Below are 18214 nucleotides of genomic sequence, written 5' to 3'. Positions count from 1 at the left end.
GGCAGCGGCCTGTTCGCCACCTGCTGCGCTTGAGCGGGGACGCTCACGTAAGGTTCTGCTCCTCGAGGTTGAGAGACGCCTTGCCGCAGCAGAATCTGGGTAAGTGACTAATAGCATGCAGAGCTTTGCAATCTTAGCTGAGTGATAGAACGGGTTGATGGCGCAGATACGATCCTTTAGAGGGAAAGGGTTGCCCAAGGCCGGGGCAAGGATGGGATCCAGCCGCACCTAGACTCCTCTCGGAGAAGGAGTTTAGAAAGCAAGGGGGTCCTTTCCGAGCCTCGTGACTCAAGGGGAGGGTCTCCCTGACAGCTCGTCTGACCCTGGCCCCTAGGCAGTAAATAACCCGGGGTACGTGGCCGTGCAATCTGCTGAAGCGCTGTCACGTGCACTGCTACCTTTGTTGAATCCCTGCGTGTGTGTTTCTAAATGTTTCCTTCTCTCTTAGGAGTGAAGTGAATCGCTCTGCCCGCCACAACTGCATATTGCCTTGTCCGGCCCCGTGTGGTGTCACGTCTTGGTTGTATGGCTCTGTTGTTGTCTTGACTGTCACCTGATCTTTTCTGCCGTTGTATGCCACCGTCTTGTCACTTCCTTCATCAGCTGTTTTTTATTTGACGGTGTATTGCATTGTACTGCCATGTACGCTGTTACGCTGTCTCGCATTGTATTGTCCTGTCATTGTCGGGTTTGTGACTTTAGACTTTGTGTTTAAAACTTTCACAGTCCACTGCAGTCCAAAAATTGGCTGTTGTTTATTGAACTGTGTATTCGTTAAACAATTCCCAATCCCGTGCAGTCCTAGAATTGTTTGCTGTTTATTTGAGCGGGTATTGGCTTGTGCTGACCCGTATAGTGCTATGTCTGGTGTCGGATTACCCCGTTATTGTTTGGATTGTCATTTCAGCCATTGTGTTAAAAAATTCTCAAGACTGTGCAGTTCTGGACTCCTTTTCTTTTTATTTCACCGTTTATCGGATTTTAGTGCCCGGTATACTGTTAGGTCTTGCGTTGTATTGCTCTGGACCCGTCTTGATTGATATCTGATATGTCCTCTCATTGAAGCGTGCTGTCTCGTCAGTTTTGTATGCAGTTCTAGAATCGTTTTCTTTGTATTTCACCGTGTATCGGATTGTAGTGCCTGGTATACTGTTAGGTCTTGCATTGTATTGCTCTGGACCCGTCTTGATTGATATCTGATATGTCCTCTCATTGCAGTGCGCTGTCTCGTCAGTTTTGTATGCAGTTCTAGAATCGTTTTCTTTGTATTTCACCATGTATCGGATTGTAGTGCCTGGTATACTGTTAGGTCTTGCATTGTATTGCTCTGGACCCGTCTTGATTGATATCTGATATGTCCTCTCATTGCAGTGCGCTGTCTCGTCAGCTTTGTATGCAGTTCTAGAATCATTTTCTTTGTATTTCACCGTGTATCGCATTCTAGTGCCCGGTATACTGTTACATCTTGCATTGTATTGCTCTGGACGCGTCTCGAATGATATCTGATATTTTCTATCATTAGAGCGCGCTTTCTCGTCAGTTTTCTAATGGGTTGTTCCCTGTTTGACTGCAGATTGCATTCTACCGCCCCCTATAATGTTATGTCTTGGATTCTGTTGCTCAGTCACTTTATCGAGTGCCATCTGCGACCGGGATTGCAGCGCACTCGTCTGTGGGTTTTCGATTGTCGGTTCATTATTTGACTACCTCTTGCCTCGTCCTGCCCCGTGTTGTGTTTTGTCTTGCATTGTATTGGTATTGCCCTGTAATCGCCCTGACGACCGTCTGATCCGTTCCGGTACGTGCCACTTGGTATTGCGGTTTTCTTAAACGTTTGTTCTTTATTTGGCTGCGTATTGCCTTGTAGTGCCCTGTATGGTGTTGTGTCTTGCGTTGCATTGCCCCGTCGTTCTCTTCACTGTCATTGTGGACGCTCTGGGATAGTAGCCATCTGTATCGTGGGGGTTTTACCGGGTGCTCTTTCTTTGACCACCGTGTATTGCCGTGCTACCGCCTTTGTGTTGGGTCTCGAATTGTATTGCCGCGTCATTGTTTTGACTGCCATCTGATGCGTCTGAGCATTAGACCGTCCTCTGTTGTCTTACGTTGTGCGTTGTATTGCTCTGTCGGTATCTTGCCTGCTGTCTGACCTCTGTTGGCGTTGGAAGGCACAGTATTGTGGGTCCCTTCGTGGGTTATTTATTTGACTGACTATTGCACTGTACTGCGCTGTGTAAAGTTACGTCTCGGATTCTGTTGTCCTGTAACTGTCTCGACCGCCACCTGACGCCCTGTGGGATGGTACTGCCCTGTGTGTTGGGGTTTTGCCAGGTTGTTCTTTCTTTCATTCTGTTTTGCATTGTACTGCCCTGTGCTGTGTTACGTTTGGCATTGTATTGCCATGTAATTGTCCCGAGTGCCACGTGATATATTGTGGCAGGGTGCTGCAGTGTGTTGTGGGGTTTTTTTTAAGGGGTGGTTGTTGATGTGAGTGTGTTTTGCCTTGTAGTGCCCTGTATCGTGTTTTGTCTTGCGTTGTATTGCCCTGTCATTGTCTAGACGGTCATTTTATAGACGTTCTGTCCTAGGACTGCACTGTAGTGTGACTTCTTTAATAGGTTGTTGTTTCTTTGACCGTGCAGTGTCTTGTAGTGCCCCATATCGTGTTACGCCTTGCGTTGTGTCGCTCTGTCGTTGTCTCGACTGCCATCTGAGAGAGAGTCTGGCATTGTATGGCACTGTACTGTGAATTCTTTCCTTGGCTGTTCTTTATTTGATGGTGTATGGCGTTGTACTGCCCTGTGTCACTTTGTCTTGCCTTGTATTGCCCTGACGTTGTCTTGCTTGTTATTTGAGCTTGTCTGGGATTGGACTGCACTGTATTGTGAGTTTCTGAATGAGTTCTTGGGTTGTGTGTTCCATCGTAGCGTCCTGGATTGTTAGGCATTGCATTGCATTGCCCCATCGTTGTTTTGACGATCACTTGAAACATTCTGTCGGAGGACTGCGCTGTATCGTGGGTGTGTTGATGGGTTGTTCTTAATTTGGCTGCGTATTGCCTCGTGCTGCCCCGTGTTGTGTTATGTCTTGCATTGTATTGGTCTGTCATTGTTTCGACTGTTGTTTTAGGCTGTCTGGGATTGTACTGCTCTGTGTTGTGAATTCTTGAATTGGTTGTTCTTTGTTTGACCGGTGTGGTGGTGCGGTGCCCTCCTCCCCGCCGTTTCCCACCCCCTCACCCCCCCAACCCCCTTTTCTCTCCTCCCCGCAGGCAACAGAGTCAACACACCGTCTGGAGTGAGGACTGAACTATTTTTTTCCCAGGCTGATCTGACTACAAGTCAATTAGCTTCCTCTACAAATAGTGGACAGGACAAGAGCCCTTGGAGCCTTCCTGCCCGGCAGCGGCCTGTTCGCCACCTGCTGCGCTTGAGCGGGGACGCTCACGTAAGGTTCTGCTCCTCGAGGTTGAGAGACGCCTTGCCGCAGCAGAATCTGGGTAAGTGACTAATAGCATGCAGAGCTTTGCAATCATAGCTGAGTGATAGAACGGGTTGATGGCGCAGATACGATCCTTTAGAGGGAAAGGGTTGCCCAAGGCCGGGGCAAGGATGGGATCCAGCCGCACCTAGACTCCTCTCGGAGAAGGAGTTTAGAAAGCAAGGGGGTCCTTTCCGAGCCTCGTGACTCAAGGGGAGGGTCTCCCTGACAGCTCGTCTGACCCTGGCCCCTAGGCAGTAAATAACCCGGGGTACGTGGCCGTGCAATCTGCTGAAGCGCTGTCACGTGCACTGCTACCTTTGTTGAATCCCTGCGTGTGTGTTTCTAAATGTTTCCTTCTCTCTTAGGAGTGAAGTGAATCGCTCTGCCCGCCACAACTGCATATTGCCTTGTCCGGCCCCGTGTGGTGTCACGTCTTGGTTGTATGGCTCTGTTGTTGTCTTGACTGTCACCTGATCTTTTCTGCCATTGTAGGCCACCGTCTTGTCACTTCCTTCATCAGCTGTTTTTTATTTGACGGTGTATTGCATTGTACTGCCATGTACGCCGTTACGCTGTCTCGCATTGTATTGTCCTGTCATTGTCGGGTTTGTGACTTTAGACTTTGTGTTTAAAACTTTCACAGTCCACTGCAGTCCAAAAATTGGCTGTTGTTTATTGAACTGTGTATTCGTTAAACAATTCCCAATCCCGTGCAGTCCTAGAATTGTTTGCTGTTTATTTGAGCGGGTATTGGCTTGTGCTGACCCGTATAGTGCTATGTCTGGTGTCGGATTACCCCGTCATTGTTTGGATTGTCATTTCAGCCATTGTGTTAAAAAATTCTCAAGACTGTGCAGTTCTGGACTCGTTTTCTTTTTATTTCACCGTTTATCGGATTGTAGTGCCCGGTATACTGTTAGGTCTTGCGTTGTATTGCTCTGGACCCGTCTTGATTGATATCTGATATGTCCTCTCATTGAAGCGTGCTGTCTCGTCAGTTTTGTATGCAGTTCTAGAATCGTTTTCTTTGTATTTCACCATGTATCGGATTGTAGTGCCTGGTATACTGTTAGGTCTTGCATTGTATTGCTCTGGACCCGTCTTGATTGATATCTGATATGTCCTCTCATTGCAGTGCGCTGTCTCGTCAGTTTTGTATGCAGTTCTAGAATCATTTTCTTTGTATTTCACCGTGTATCGCATTGTAGTGCCCGGTATACTGTTACATCTTGCATTGTATTGCTCTGGACGCGTCTCGAATGATATCTGATATTTTCTATCATTAGAGCGCGCTTTCTCGTCAGTTTTCTAATGGGTTGTTCCCTGTTTGACTGCAGATTGCATTCTACCGCCCCCTATAATGTTATGTCTTGGATTCTGTTGCTCAGTCACTTTATCGAGTGCCATCTGCGACTGGGATTGCAGCGCACTCGTCTGTGGGTTTTCGATTGTCGGTTCATTATTTGACTACCTCTTGCCTCGTCCTGCCCCGTGTTGTGTTTTGTCTTGCATTGTATTGGTATTGCCCTGTAATCGCCCTGACGACCGTCTGATCCGTTCCGGTACGTGCCACTTGGTATTGCGGTTTTCTTAAACGTTTGTTCTTTATTTGGCTGCGTATTGCCTTGTAGTGCCCTGTATGGTGTTCTGTCTTGCGTTGCATTGCCCCGTCGTTCTCTTCACTGTCATTGTGGACGCTCTGGGATAGTAGCCATCTGTATCGTGGGGGTTTTAGCGGGTGCTCTTTCTTTGACCACCGTGTATTGCCGTGCTACCGCCTTTGTGTTGGGTCTCGAATTGTATTGCCGCGTCATTGTTTTGACTGCCATCTGATGCGTCTGAGCATTAGACCGTCCTCTGTTGTCTTACGTTGTGCGTTGTATTGCTCTGTCGGTATCTTGCCTGCTGTCTGACCTCTGTTGGCGTTGGAAGGCACAGTATTGTGGGTCCCTTCGTGGGTTATTTATTTGACTGACTATTGCACTGTACTGCGCTGTGTAAAGTTACGTCTCGGATTCTGTTGTCCTGTAACTGTCTCGACCGCCACCTGACGCCCTGTGGGATGGTACTGCCCTGTGTGTTGGGGTTTTGCCAGGTTGTTCTTTCTTTCATTCTGTTTTGCATTGTACTGCCCTGTGCTGTGTTACGTTTGGCATTGTATTGCCATGTAATTGTCCCGAGTGCCACGTGATATATTGTGGCAGGGTGCTGCAGTGTGTTGTGGGGTTTTTTTTGAGGGGTGGTTGTTGATGTGAGTGTGTTTTGCCTTGTAGTGCCCTGTATCGTGTTTTGTCTTGCGTTGTATTGCCCTGTCATTGTCTAGACGGTCATTTTATAGACGTTCTGTCCTAGGACTGCACTGTAGTGTGACTTCTTTAATAGGTTGTTGTTTCTTTGACCGTGCAGTGTCTTGTAGTGCCCCATATCGTGTTACGCCTTGCGTTGTGTCGCTCTGTCGTTGTCTCGACTGCCATCTGAGAGAGAGTCTGGCATTGTATGGCACTGTACTGTGAATTCTTTCCTTGGCTGTTCTTTATTTGATGGTGTATGGCGTTGTACTGCCCTGTGTCACTTTGTCTTGCCTTGTATTGCCCTGACGTTGTCTTGCTTGTTATTTGAGCTTGTCTGGGATTGGACTGCACTGTATTGTGAGTTTCTGAATGAGTTCTTGGGTTGTGTGTTCCATCGTAGCGTCCTGGATTGTTAGGCATTGCATTGCATTGCCCCATCGTTGTTTTGACGATCACTTGAAACATTCTGTCGGAGGACTGCGCTGTATCGTGGGTGTGTTGATGGGTTGTTCTTAATTTGGCTGCGTATTGCCTCGTGCTGCCCCGTGTTGTGTTATGTCTTGCATTGTATTGGTCTGTCATTGTTTCGACTGTTGTTTTAGGCTGTCTGGGATTGTACTGCTCTGTGTTGTGAATTCTTGAATTGGTTGTTCTTTGTTTGACCGGTGTGGTGGTGCGGTGCCCTCCTCCCCGCCGTTTCCCACCCCCTCACCCCCCCAACCCCCTTTTCTCTCCTCCCCGCAGGCAACAGAGTCAACACACCGTCTGGAGTGAGGACTGAACTATTTTTTTCCCAGGCTGATCTGACTACAAGTCAATTAGCTTCCTCTACAAATAGTGGACAGGACAAGAGCCCTTGGAGCCTTCCTGCCCGGCAGCGGCCTGTTCGCCACCTGCTGCGCTTGAGCGGGGACGCTCACGTAAGGTTCTGCTCCTCGAGGTTGAGAGACGCCTTGCCGCAGCAGAATCTGGGTAAGTGACTAATAGCATGCAGAGCTTTGCAATCATAGCTGAGTGATAGAACGGGTTGATGGCGCAGATACGATCCTTTAGAGGGAAAGGGTTGCCCAAGGCCGGGGCAAGGATGGGATCCAGCCGCACCTAGACTCCTCTCGGAGAAGGAGTTTAGAAAGCAAGGGGGTCCTTTCCGAGCCTCGTGACTCAAGGGGAGGGTCTCCCTGACAGCTCGTCTGACCCTGGCCCCTAGGCAGTAAATAACCCGGGGTACGTGGCCGTGCAATCTGCTGAAGCGCTGTCACGTGCACTGCTACCTTTGTTGAATCCCTGCGTGTGTGTTTCTAAATGTTTCCTTCTCTCTTAGGAGTGAAGTGAATCGCTCTGCCCGCCACAACTGCATATTGCCTTGTCCGGCCCCGTGTGGTGTCACGTCTTGGTTGTATGGCTCTGTTGTTGTCTTGACTGTCACCTGATCTTTTCTGCCATTGTAGGCCACCGTCTTGTCACTTCCTTCATCAGCTGTTTTTTATTTGACGGTGTATTGCATTGTACTGCCATGTACGCCGTTACGCTGTCTCGCATTGTATTGTCCTGTCATTGTCGGGTTTGTGACTTTAGACTTTGTGTTTAAAACTTTCACAGTCCACTGCAGTCCAAAAATTGGCTGTTGTTTATTGAACTGTGTATTCGTTAAACAATTCCCAATCCCGTGCAGTCCTAGAATTGTTTGCTGTTTATTTGAGCGGGTATTGGCTTGTGCTGACCCGTATAGTGCTATGTCTGGTGTCGGATTACCCCGTCATTGTTTGGATTGTCATTTCAGCCATTGTGTTAAAAAATTCTCAAGACTGTGCAGTTCTGGACTCGTTTTCTTTTTATTTCACCGTTTATCGGATTGTAGTGCCCGGTATACTGTTAGGTCTTGCGTTGTATTGCTCTGGACCCGTCTTGATTGATATCTGATATGTCCTCTCATTGAAGCGTGCTGTCTCGTCAGTTTTGTATGCAGTTCTAGAATCGTTTTCTTTGTATTTCACCATGTATCGGATTGTAGTGCCTGGTATACTGTTAGGTCTTGCATTGTATTGCTCTGGACCCGTCTTGATTGATATCTGATATGTCCTCTCATTGCAGTGCGCTGTCTCGTCAGTTTTGTATGCAGTTCTAGAATCATTTTCTTTGTATTTCACCGTGTATCGCATTGTAGTGCCCGGTATACTGTTACATCTTGCATTGTATTGCTCTGGACGCGTCTCGAATGATATCTGATATTTTCTATCATTAGAGCGCGCTTTCTCGTCAGTTTTCTAATGGGTTGTTCCCTGTTTGACTGCAGATTGCATTCTACCGCCCCCTATAATGTTATGTCTTGGATTCTGTTGCTCAGTCACTTTATCGAGTGCCATCTGCGACTGGGATTGCAGCGCACTCGTCTGTGGGTTTTCGATTGTCGGTTCATTATTTGACTACCTCTTGCCTCGTCCTGCCCCGTGTTGTGTTTTGTCTTGCATTGTATTGGTATTGCCCTGTAATCGCCCTGACGACCGTCTGATCCGTTCCGGTACGTGCCACTTGGTATTGCGGTTTTCTTAAACGTTTGTTCTTTATTTGGCTGCGTATTGCCTTGTAGTGCCCTGTATGGTGTTGTGTCTTGCGTTGCATTGCCCCGTCGTTCTCTTCACTGTCATTGTGGACGCTCTGGGATAGTAGCCATCTGTATCGTGGGGGTTTTAGCGGGTGCTCTTTCTTTGACCACCGTGTATTGCCGTGCTACCGCCTTTGTGTTGGGTCTCGAATTGTATTGCCGCGTCATTGTTTTGACTGCCATCTGATGCGTCTGAGCATTAGACCGTCCTCTGTTGTCTTACGTTGTGCGTTGTATTGCTCTGTCGGTATCTTGCCTGCTGTCTGACCTCTGTTGGCGTTGGAAGGCACAGTATTGTGGGTCCCTTCGTGGGTTATTTATTTGACTGACTATTGCACTGTACTGCGCTGTGTAAAGTTACGTCTCGGATTCTGTTGTCCTGTAACTGTCTCGACCGCCACCTGACGCCCTGTGGGATGGTACTGCCCTGTGTGTTGGGGTTTTGCCAGGTTGTTCTTTCTTTCATTCTGTTTTGCATTGTACTGCCCTGTGCTGTGTTACGTTTGGCATTGTATTGCCATGTAATTGTCCCGAGTGCCACGTGATATATTGTGGCAGGGTGCTGCAGTGTGTTGTGGGGTTTTTTTTGAGGGGTGGTTGTTGATGTGAGTGTGTTTTGCCTTGTAGTGCCCTGTATCGTGTTTTGTCTTGCGTTGTATTGCCCTGTCATTGTCTAGACGGTCATTTTATAGACGTTCTGTCCTAGGACTGCACTGTAGTGTGACTTCTTTAATAGGTTGTTGTTTCTTTGACCGTGCAGTGTCTTGTAGTGCCCCATATCGTGTTACGCCTTGCGTTGTGTCGCTCTGTCGTTGTCTCGACTGCCATCTGAGAGAGAGTCTGGCATTGTATGGCACTGTACTGTGAATTCTTTCCTTGGCTGTTCTTTATTTGATGGTGTATGGCGTTGTACTGCCCTGTGTCACTTTGTCTTGCCTTGTATTGCCCTGACGTTGTCTTGCTTGTTATTTGAGCTTGTCTGGGATTGGACTGCACTGTATTGTGAGTTTCTGAATGAGTTCTTGGGTTGTGTGTTCCATCGTAGCGTCCTGGATTGTTAGGCATTGCATTGCATTGCCCCATCGTTGTTTTGACGATCACTTGAAACATTCTGTCGGAGGACTGCGCTGTATCGTGGGTGTGTTGATGGGTTGTTCTTAATTTGGCTGCGTATTGCCTCGTGCTGCCCCGTGTTGTGTTATGTCTTGCATTGTATTGGTCTGTCATTGTTTCGACTGTTGTTTTAGGCTGTCTGGGATTGTACTGCTCTGTGTTGTGAATTCTTGAATTGGTTGTTCTTTGTTTGACCGGTGTGGTGGTGCGGTGCCCTCCTCCCCGCCGTTTCCCACCCCCTCACCCCCCCAACCCCCTTTTCTCTCCTCCCCGCAGGCAACAGAGTCAACACACCGTCTGGAGTGAGGACTGAACTTGCGTTGAACTTGAGGACAATACTTGCGTTGTATTGCTCTGGACCGATCTTGATTGATATCTGATATTTTCTCTCATTGTAGTGCACTGTCTCGTCAGTTTTGTAATGGGTTGTTCTCTGACTGCATATTGCATTCTACCGCCGCTGTAATCACAGAATCACAGAATCTTAGTGGTTGGAAGGGACCTCTGAGATCATCAAGTCCAACCAGAAAAAAAAACAAACAACAACAACAAAAAAACCCACACCAACACCCACCTACTAAACTCCACACCCACAACCCCACACCCAACACCCCACCACAAACCAATAATCTTGGGCACTAGATCATGCCCTGAAGAGCCACGTCTACACGTTTCTTAAATACCTCCAGTGATGGTGACTCCACCACCTCCCCGGGTAGGCCGTTCCAGTGCCTGACCACTCTTCCGGTAAAGTAATTCTTCCTAATATCTAATCTAAATCTCCCTTGCCGCAGCTTCATACCATTTCCTCTGGTCCTGTCGTTATTCCCTTGGGAGAAGAGGCCAACCCCTGCCTCTCTACAGTTTCCTTTCAGGTAGTTGTAGAGGGCAATGACGTCTCCCCTCAGCCTCCTCTTCTCCAAACTAAACATGCCCAGCTCCCTCAGCCTCTCCTCGTAGGACTTGTTCTCCAGACCCCTCACCAGCTTGGTGGCTCTCCTCTGGACACGCTCCAGCACTTCAATGTCTTTCCTGTAGTGAGGGGCCCAAAACTGAACACAGTACTTGAGGTGAGGCCTCACCAGTGCCGAGTACAGAGGCACGATGACTTCCCTACTCCTGCTGGCCACGCTATTCCTGATACAAGCCAGGATGCCATTGGCCCTCTTGGCCACCTGGGCACACTGCTGGCTCATGTTAAGCTGGCCGTTCACCAGCACCCCCAGGTCCTTTTCTGCCGGGCAGCTTTCGAGCCACTCTTCCCCAAGCCTGTAGCGTTGCCCGGGGTTGTTGTGACGAAAATGAAGGACCCGGCACTTGGCCTTATTAAACCTCATCCCATTGGCCTTGGCCCATTGATCCAGCCTGTCCAGGTCCCTCTGTAGAGCCTTCCTACCCTCAAGCAGATCAACACTCCCACCTAGTTTGGTGTCATCCGCAAACTTACTGAGGGTGCATTCAATCCCCTTGTCTAGATCATCAATAAAGATATTGAACAAGACTGGCCCCAAAACTGACCCCTGGGGGACACCACTGGTGACCGGCCGCCAACCAGATTTTGCTCCATTAATCACAACTTGCTGGGCACGGCCATCCAGCCAGTTTTTTATCCAGCAGAGGGTACACTTGTCTATGCCATGATTCTCCAGTTTCTCCAGGAGAATGCCGTGGGGGACGGTGTCGAAGGCCTTACCAAAGTCCAGGTAGACAACGTCCACAGCCTTCCCCTCATCGAGAAAGCGGGTCACATGGTCATAGAAAGAGATCAAGTTGGTCAGGCAGGACCTCCCTTTCATAAACCCGTGCTGGCTGGCCCTGATCCCTTGGCTGCCCTGCACTTGCCTTGAGAGCTCACTCAGGATGATCCTCTCCATGATCTTTCCCGGTACCGAGGTCAGGCTGACAGGCCTGTAGTTTCCGGGATCCTCCTTCCGGCCCTTCTTGTAGATGGGCGTCACATTGGCCACCCTCCAGTCATCCGGCACCTCTCCTGTTGACCAGGATTGTTGATAGATAATGGAGAGAGGCTTGGTGAGCTCTCTTGCCAGCTCCCTGAGAACCTTTAGGTGAATCCCGTCCGGCCCCATAGACTTATGCGTGTCCAGGTGCATAAGCAAATCATTAACTACTTCCTCCTGGATTACAGGGGGGTTGTCCTGTTCTCCATTCTTATCTTCCAGACCAAGAAGCTGACCACCCTGGGGGTAGCTGGTCTGACTATTTGTGGAATAAATACTAAATTGGCTAAAAAATACAAAAGTACAGCATTGTTCACACATTAAGGAAAAGTATAAAATCAAGAGGCTTCTGAGGTAGAAAATAGCCGCAGCTGGCATGAAGGACACAATATCTGTGGTTCCCTGATAAGCTACATGAGGTACGGGACGGGATGCAATTATTCCGTGGCTTTACCTTATGATGTATAGCGGATACAGGAATGGGATGATACCATGAAACAGATAAGCTGCCAATTAGCTGCCCGCTAGATGCTCAGAGCCAACATTTTGTCAAATTTTGATGAAATGCTGTCCTTTGTGCGAACTTTGCTCATTATAATGTCATTATAATACCAAAACACACCTCCATCCCGAAGGCTACCCGCCTCCAAGGTGCGACCACTCCTTCTTGAGTCTGCGCCCTGAATTTCTCGTAAACTATACCTTTAATTGTGAAGCGAGAGAAATTTACACCAATCATGATAAAAGTATGTATGACTAAAGTCACTCAAACTCCACCTTGAAGATAACAAATAGTATAAAAATAGCCCAAGAGAGGGGGGATACCCAGGGAAGACACCATCATAAAGAATTACATCACTGACTTCTGGGATCAGTCGACGGGCTGAGCCTCTCTTCCCCCCCATAGGGACGCCTTTGGGTAAGACTTAGATTATACCGAGTGCTTCCTCGGGAAACTTAGAAATTTCTCTAGAGACTCTCTTTTTCTACATTTAAAGCCAGGCTGTATCGTTTATAACTTTGTCGCGCGTTTTGTATATGTAACAATACTTTCATTTGCACGTGCTTTGCAGACAGTGTATTTATCACCGGCAATCCTAAGAACCTATATATCTGTTGTTTAAATAAACTGCACTTTTTTAAGTAGCTAGTTGTTTCGCTTTCTCACTGAACGCGACCAAAAACTCAAGAGTGGCCGTGCTAGTTCATGAGCACGACTAGACTGAAGGTGCAGTCCACTATTAGTGTATCCAAATCGTAATCGTTTAATATATATTAAACGCGATTGGACTGATAGTGCTGAATTGGGCATCACTCAGAATTTAAACCTAGCCGCACCTAGCCTCCCACCTCGGTGAGGAGTGTTAGAACGCAAGGGGGTTTATCTTCTGCTAAAACCGCTTTGCCCCTTTTCACGCAACAGAATTTTGGCGTAGTCGGCAGGATTGCCATGGATAAACTGCTGCAAAAATATGATTGTGCCCCTTCCCAGGCTGGGAAGGAGTGGGCCCATAAATTTTGGAAGGATGAAGAGAAAGTGGTGGAACGTATTGAAGAGTGTCGGGTTTCACAGAAGCTCAGAGCGGGGAAAGGCAAAGGTGTGATTTGTGCGGTGTTAGGCGCCTGTTTATCTTGTGCACAACAAGAAGCTAGGGAAACCCCTGCTCCTAATCTGATTTCAGCTGTAGAATATGCAACCCTGAAATCGGAGAATGAGGTGTTGAAGTCATCACTAGCCTTTCAAAAGGAGACAGGAGAAAAATTAAGAACTCAAGTTGATAAGCTTGTGAGTGAGAATGAATGTTTAGGAAACCGGAATGCTCAACTTGGGAGTGAAAATCACCAACTTAAAATGTTATTGGAAAGGGTGACTGGGCTCTTAGATAAAATGCAGCCCTCGACCCAGGTCCAACAGATTCGTAAATTAATGTGTTATCCAAATTCTGGAACCCAGACCGGAGATTTTTGGTCTAATAGTGAAGATGAGGAAGAAGATGAGGAGGGAAGGACTTTTACTGTGAAATCTCGAGTCTTTCCTTTACGACCTCTGATTAAAACTGAAACCACAGTTGATGAGGATGATGAGGAAGTCCGCAACACTGTGCGTACTATTCCGTGGACACCAACAGAGTTAGCAAAAATAAGGGAAAAATATTCGAGGCGGCCAGAAGAATCAGCTGTTGAGTATGTGTGGCGAGTTTCTTCTGAAGGAGGAGATAGAATTATGTTGAGTGAGGAAGAAGCAGGAGACTCTTGGGGACCAGGAGTGTTTTTAACTACAATGGACGGGGATCATAATTATTCCCTAACCGCTCGAGCAGCCTTTTGGGCAGGTGGTATGGATCTGCGAGAGAGGGGAGAGCCATTAGAGATTAGAGCTACAGGCTACTCTGAACTGTTTGTGGCGATACGGAAAGCAGCTTGTCTGCAAGCCATGTATGACAGAGAGGAATTTTGGAAATCCCCAATGTCAGCTGCTATCGACCCCGATCGATTAGCCCCTCTTATCCGTGGTCTTCCCGATTGCCTGAAGCCATTTGTTGTTCGTACTCAAGATCGTATACGAGAGGCTCGGGATGCTCATGGGCGGGGCCGGCGTCGCTACATGCCCACCTGGAATGAATATGTACAGGAAATAGACCAATATGGGCGCCGAATGGGCTGGGCCAGCCTAACTAGCGAAAAATCCTCCGAACACCCCCGAAAGGTCCGCCAAGTCCGAACTCACACTCAAAACCCCAAATCGGTGGAAAGGTTTAAGCCTGATAAGGACCGGAATGAGTTGTGGCGTAAAGCCCTACAATTAGGGGTGCCCCGACAATTCTTGCACGGTGTCCCTACGGGAGATCTCCGTACACTGGTCCAATCTCTAACTAGAAAGAATAATTCGGCTGGGGAGAAAAGTCTAACCAGAGAATCCCCAAGCTGTGAGAAAATTGTGCCTTCTGCACCGGAGCGTAATTTGATTGATTTGACAGAGTCCCAGCCAAAAAACTCCTATCCCCGGGGAGGGCAGTGAGCCACCCTGTCCGGCGGGTACTAGCTATTCAATGGCTCTCTCATAAAGATTCTGAACCTATTATCGCCATTCCTGTCGGACCCCGGAGGATGTCAGTAAACTTTATTATTGATACCGGAGCCCAAATGTCTGCAATCACTAATGAAACGGCACAACTTCTAGGTATAAATCCCACTAGACGCAGAGTCAACTTCACAGGAATTGATGGTGTGGTAAAAACATGCCCCGTTGCAAAAATTAACCTCTGGTTGCCGGGAGAGCAGCGGATGACCAGGGCGGAAGTGTTAGTGGGTGCCTCGCGTACTAACCTCCTAGGATTTGACGTGCTGCGTGGGCGAATGTGGAAATTCCCAGATGGAACTGTGTGGAGTTTTGCAGGATGCGAAAAAGTAATAGACACAGTGAAATTGAGTCTCTTGGAAACTTCCATGCCTTTACCTCCCTCTAAAATCACTAATGTCCGGCAGTATCCACTGCCTGCAGCTGCACTTGCAGGAGCAGACGGGGTGGTATCAGATTTAGAAAAAAGAGACATCATCAAGAGGACTCACTCGCCTTATAATTCACCAGTGTGGCCGGTAAAGAAACCAAACGGGCAATGGCGTTTCACAGTAGATTACCGAAAGTTAAATGCCAACACTGCACCCCTCACTGCCGCAGTTCCAAATATCGCGGAAATTGTGACAATGATACAAGGAGCTGCCCATCCTTGGATGGCTGCCTTAGATGTTAAAGACATGTTTTTTATGATCCCCCTCCTTGAGCAGGACAAAGCGCGGTTTGCATTCACGTGGAAAGGAGTCCAATATACCTTTAACCGACTTCCAGAAGGATACAAACATTCCCCCACTATTGCTCACAATGCTTTAGCTAAAGTGCTATCAGAGATTCCTGTTTCACAGGGATGTACGGTATACCAATATATTGATGACATCCTAATAGGGGGAGAGAACCAAGAAAGTGTAAAAGACATGATGGAAAACATCCGAAAAACATTACTTGATTTAGGATTGGAAATTCCAGACTCAAAGTGTCAGGGACCTGCACAGGAAGTTAAATTCCTGGGGGTCTGGTGGATTAAGGGAGCTGCTTCTGTCCCTCAGGATACCCTGGAAAAAATAGAGCATGGACAGAATCCATCCAGCGTGAAGGAGTTACAGCAAGTTCTGGGAACTTTAAGTTATTGGCGTAAACACATCCCTGGCTTTTCCATCATTGCTCGCCCCCTTTATAGTTTGCTCAAAAAGGGTAGATCCTGGGAGTGGACTAAACAACACACTAATGCTCTGCAATTACTAATAAAGGAGCTAAGGTTATTCCAACAGCTTGGTCCTATACATCCAACTGACCCTGTCCACGTAGAATGGGGGTTCAGTGAACATGGTTCCCATTGTAATTTATGGCAGAAAGGACCAGCAGGACCGGAGAGACCATTAGAATTTAGCTCTCACTCCTTCAATGATACTGAGAGCAGATATTCAGACCTTGAGAAGGGTTTACTGTCCCTAGTGCGAGCGTTGCAACGAACAGAGCAGATAAGAAGAGAACAGAGTGTGATCTTTCCTATCCGTATTGAGTATCGTGGAGCTTGAGTGACTGTAGTCACGGGGTGGATTATGTGGAATAAATACTAAATTGGCTAAAAAATACAAAAGTACAGCATTGTTCACACATTAAGGAAAAGTATAAAATCAAGAGGCTTCTGAGGTAGAAAATAGCCGCAGCTGGCATGAAGGACACAACATCTGTGGTTCCCTGATAAGCTACATGAGGTATGGGACGGGATGCAATTATTCCGTGGCTTTACCTTATGATGTATAGCGGATACAGGAATGGGATGATACCATGAAACAGATAAGCTGCCAATTAGCTGCCCGCTAGATGCTCAGAGCCAACATTTTGTCAAATTTTGATGAAATGCTGTCCTTTGTGCGAACTTTGCTCATTATAATGTCATTATAATACCAAAACACACCTCCATCCCGAAGGCTACCCGCCTCCAAGGTGCGACCACTCCTTCTTGAGTCTGCGCCCTGAATTTCTCGTAAACTATACCTTTAATTGTGAAGCGAGAGAAATTTACACCAATCATGATAAAAGTATGTATGACTAAAGTCACTCAAACTCCACCTTGAAGATAACAAATAGTATAAAAATAGCCCAAGAGAGGGGGGATACCCAGGGAAGACACCATCATAAAGAATTACATCACTGACTTCTGGGATCAGTCGACGGGCTGAGCCTCTCTTCCCCCCCATAGGGACGCCTTTGGGTAAGACTTAGATTATACCGAGTGCTTCCTCGGGAAACTTAGAAATTTCTCTAGAGACTCTCTTTTTCTACATTTAAAGCCAGGCTGTATCGTTTATAACTTTGTCGCGCGTTTTGTATATGTAACAATACTTTCATTTGCACGTGCTTTGCAGACAGTGTATTTATCACCGGCAATCCTAAGAACCTATATATCTGTTGTTTAAATAAACTGCACTTTTTTAAGTAGCTAGTTGTTTCGCTTTCTCACTGAACGCGACCAAAAACTCAAGAGTGGCCGTGCTAGTTCATGAGCACGACTAGACTGAAGGTGCAGTCCACTATTAGTGTATCCAAATCGTAATCGTTTAATATATATTAAACGCGATTGGACTGATAGTGCTGAATTGGGCATCACTCAGAATTTAAACCTAGCCGCACCTAGCCTCCCACCTCGGTGAGGAGTGTTAGAACGCAAGGGGGTTTATCTTCTGCTAAAACCGCTTTGCCCCTTTTCACGCAACACTATTAAAGACAGAGGCAAAGGCGGCATTAAGTATCTCAGCCTTCTCCTCGTCCTTGGTTGCAAGGTTTCCCCCCACATCCAGTAAGGGATGGACATTCTCTGTCACTCTCTTTTTGTTGATGTATTTACAGAAACTTTTTTTGTTGTCCCTTATGTTAATTGCCAGGTTGAGTTCCAGCTGGGCTTTTGCCTTCCTGATTTTTTCTCTGTATGACCTAACACGATCTCTGTACTCCTCCTGAGTTGCCTGTCCCCTCTTCCAAAGGTGGTAAACCTTCCTTTTTTCCTTAAGTCCCATCAAGAGCTCTTTGTTCATCCAGGCTGGCCATTTTCCCCGCCCTTTAATTTTGCGCCTCATGGGGACAGCCTGCTCCTGGGCCTTTAGGATTTCCCTCTTGAAGAGCGTCCAGCCTTCCTGGGCTCCTTTGTCTCTCAGGACTACCTCCCACGGGACTCTCCCAACCAGGGTTCTGAACAGGCTAAAGTCTGCCCACCGGAAGTCCAAGATGGAGGTTTTGTTAACCCCCTTCCTTACCTCACTATGGAGGAAAACTTAACCATTTCATGGTCACTAAGCCCAAGACGGCCTCCGACCTCCACATCCCCCACTAGCCCTTCTTTGTTTGTGAACAGTAGGTCTAGCAAGGCAACTCCCCTGGTAGGCTCACCTACCATTTGTGTCAGGAAGTTATCCTCCATACGCTCGAGGAACCTCCTAGCCTGCCTGCTCTCTGCTGTGTTATATTTCCAGCAGATGTCTGGTAAGTTGAAGTAAGTCCCCAACTAGAACAAGGGCTGGCGTTTGCGAGACTGCAGTCGGCCGCTTATAGAATACCTCATCAACCTGCTCATCCTGGTTGGGTGGTCTATAGCAAACTCCCAGCAAAAAGTCACCTTTGTTAGCCTTCCCTTTCACCCTTACCCATAAACACTCAACTTCTTCATCGATGGCTCGAGCCGTATTAATTATTA

The sequence above is a fragment of the Rissa tridactyla genome, chromosome W (assembly GCF_028500815.1).
Source record: "Rissa tridactyla isolate bRisTri1 chromosome W, bRisTri1.patW.cur.20221130, whole genome shotgun sequence".
Classification (NCBI taxonomy): Eukaryota; Metazoa; Chordata; class Aves; order Charadriiformes; family Laridae; genus Rissa; species Rissa tridactyla.
The sequence above is the reverse complement of the archived record's forward strand: the minus strand, read 5'-3'. Positions refer to the sequence as shown.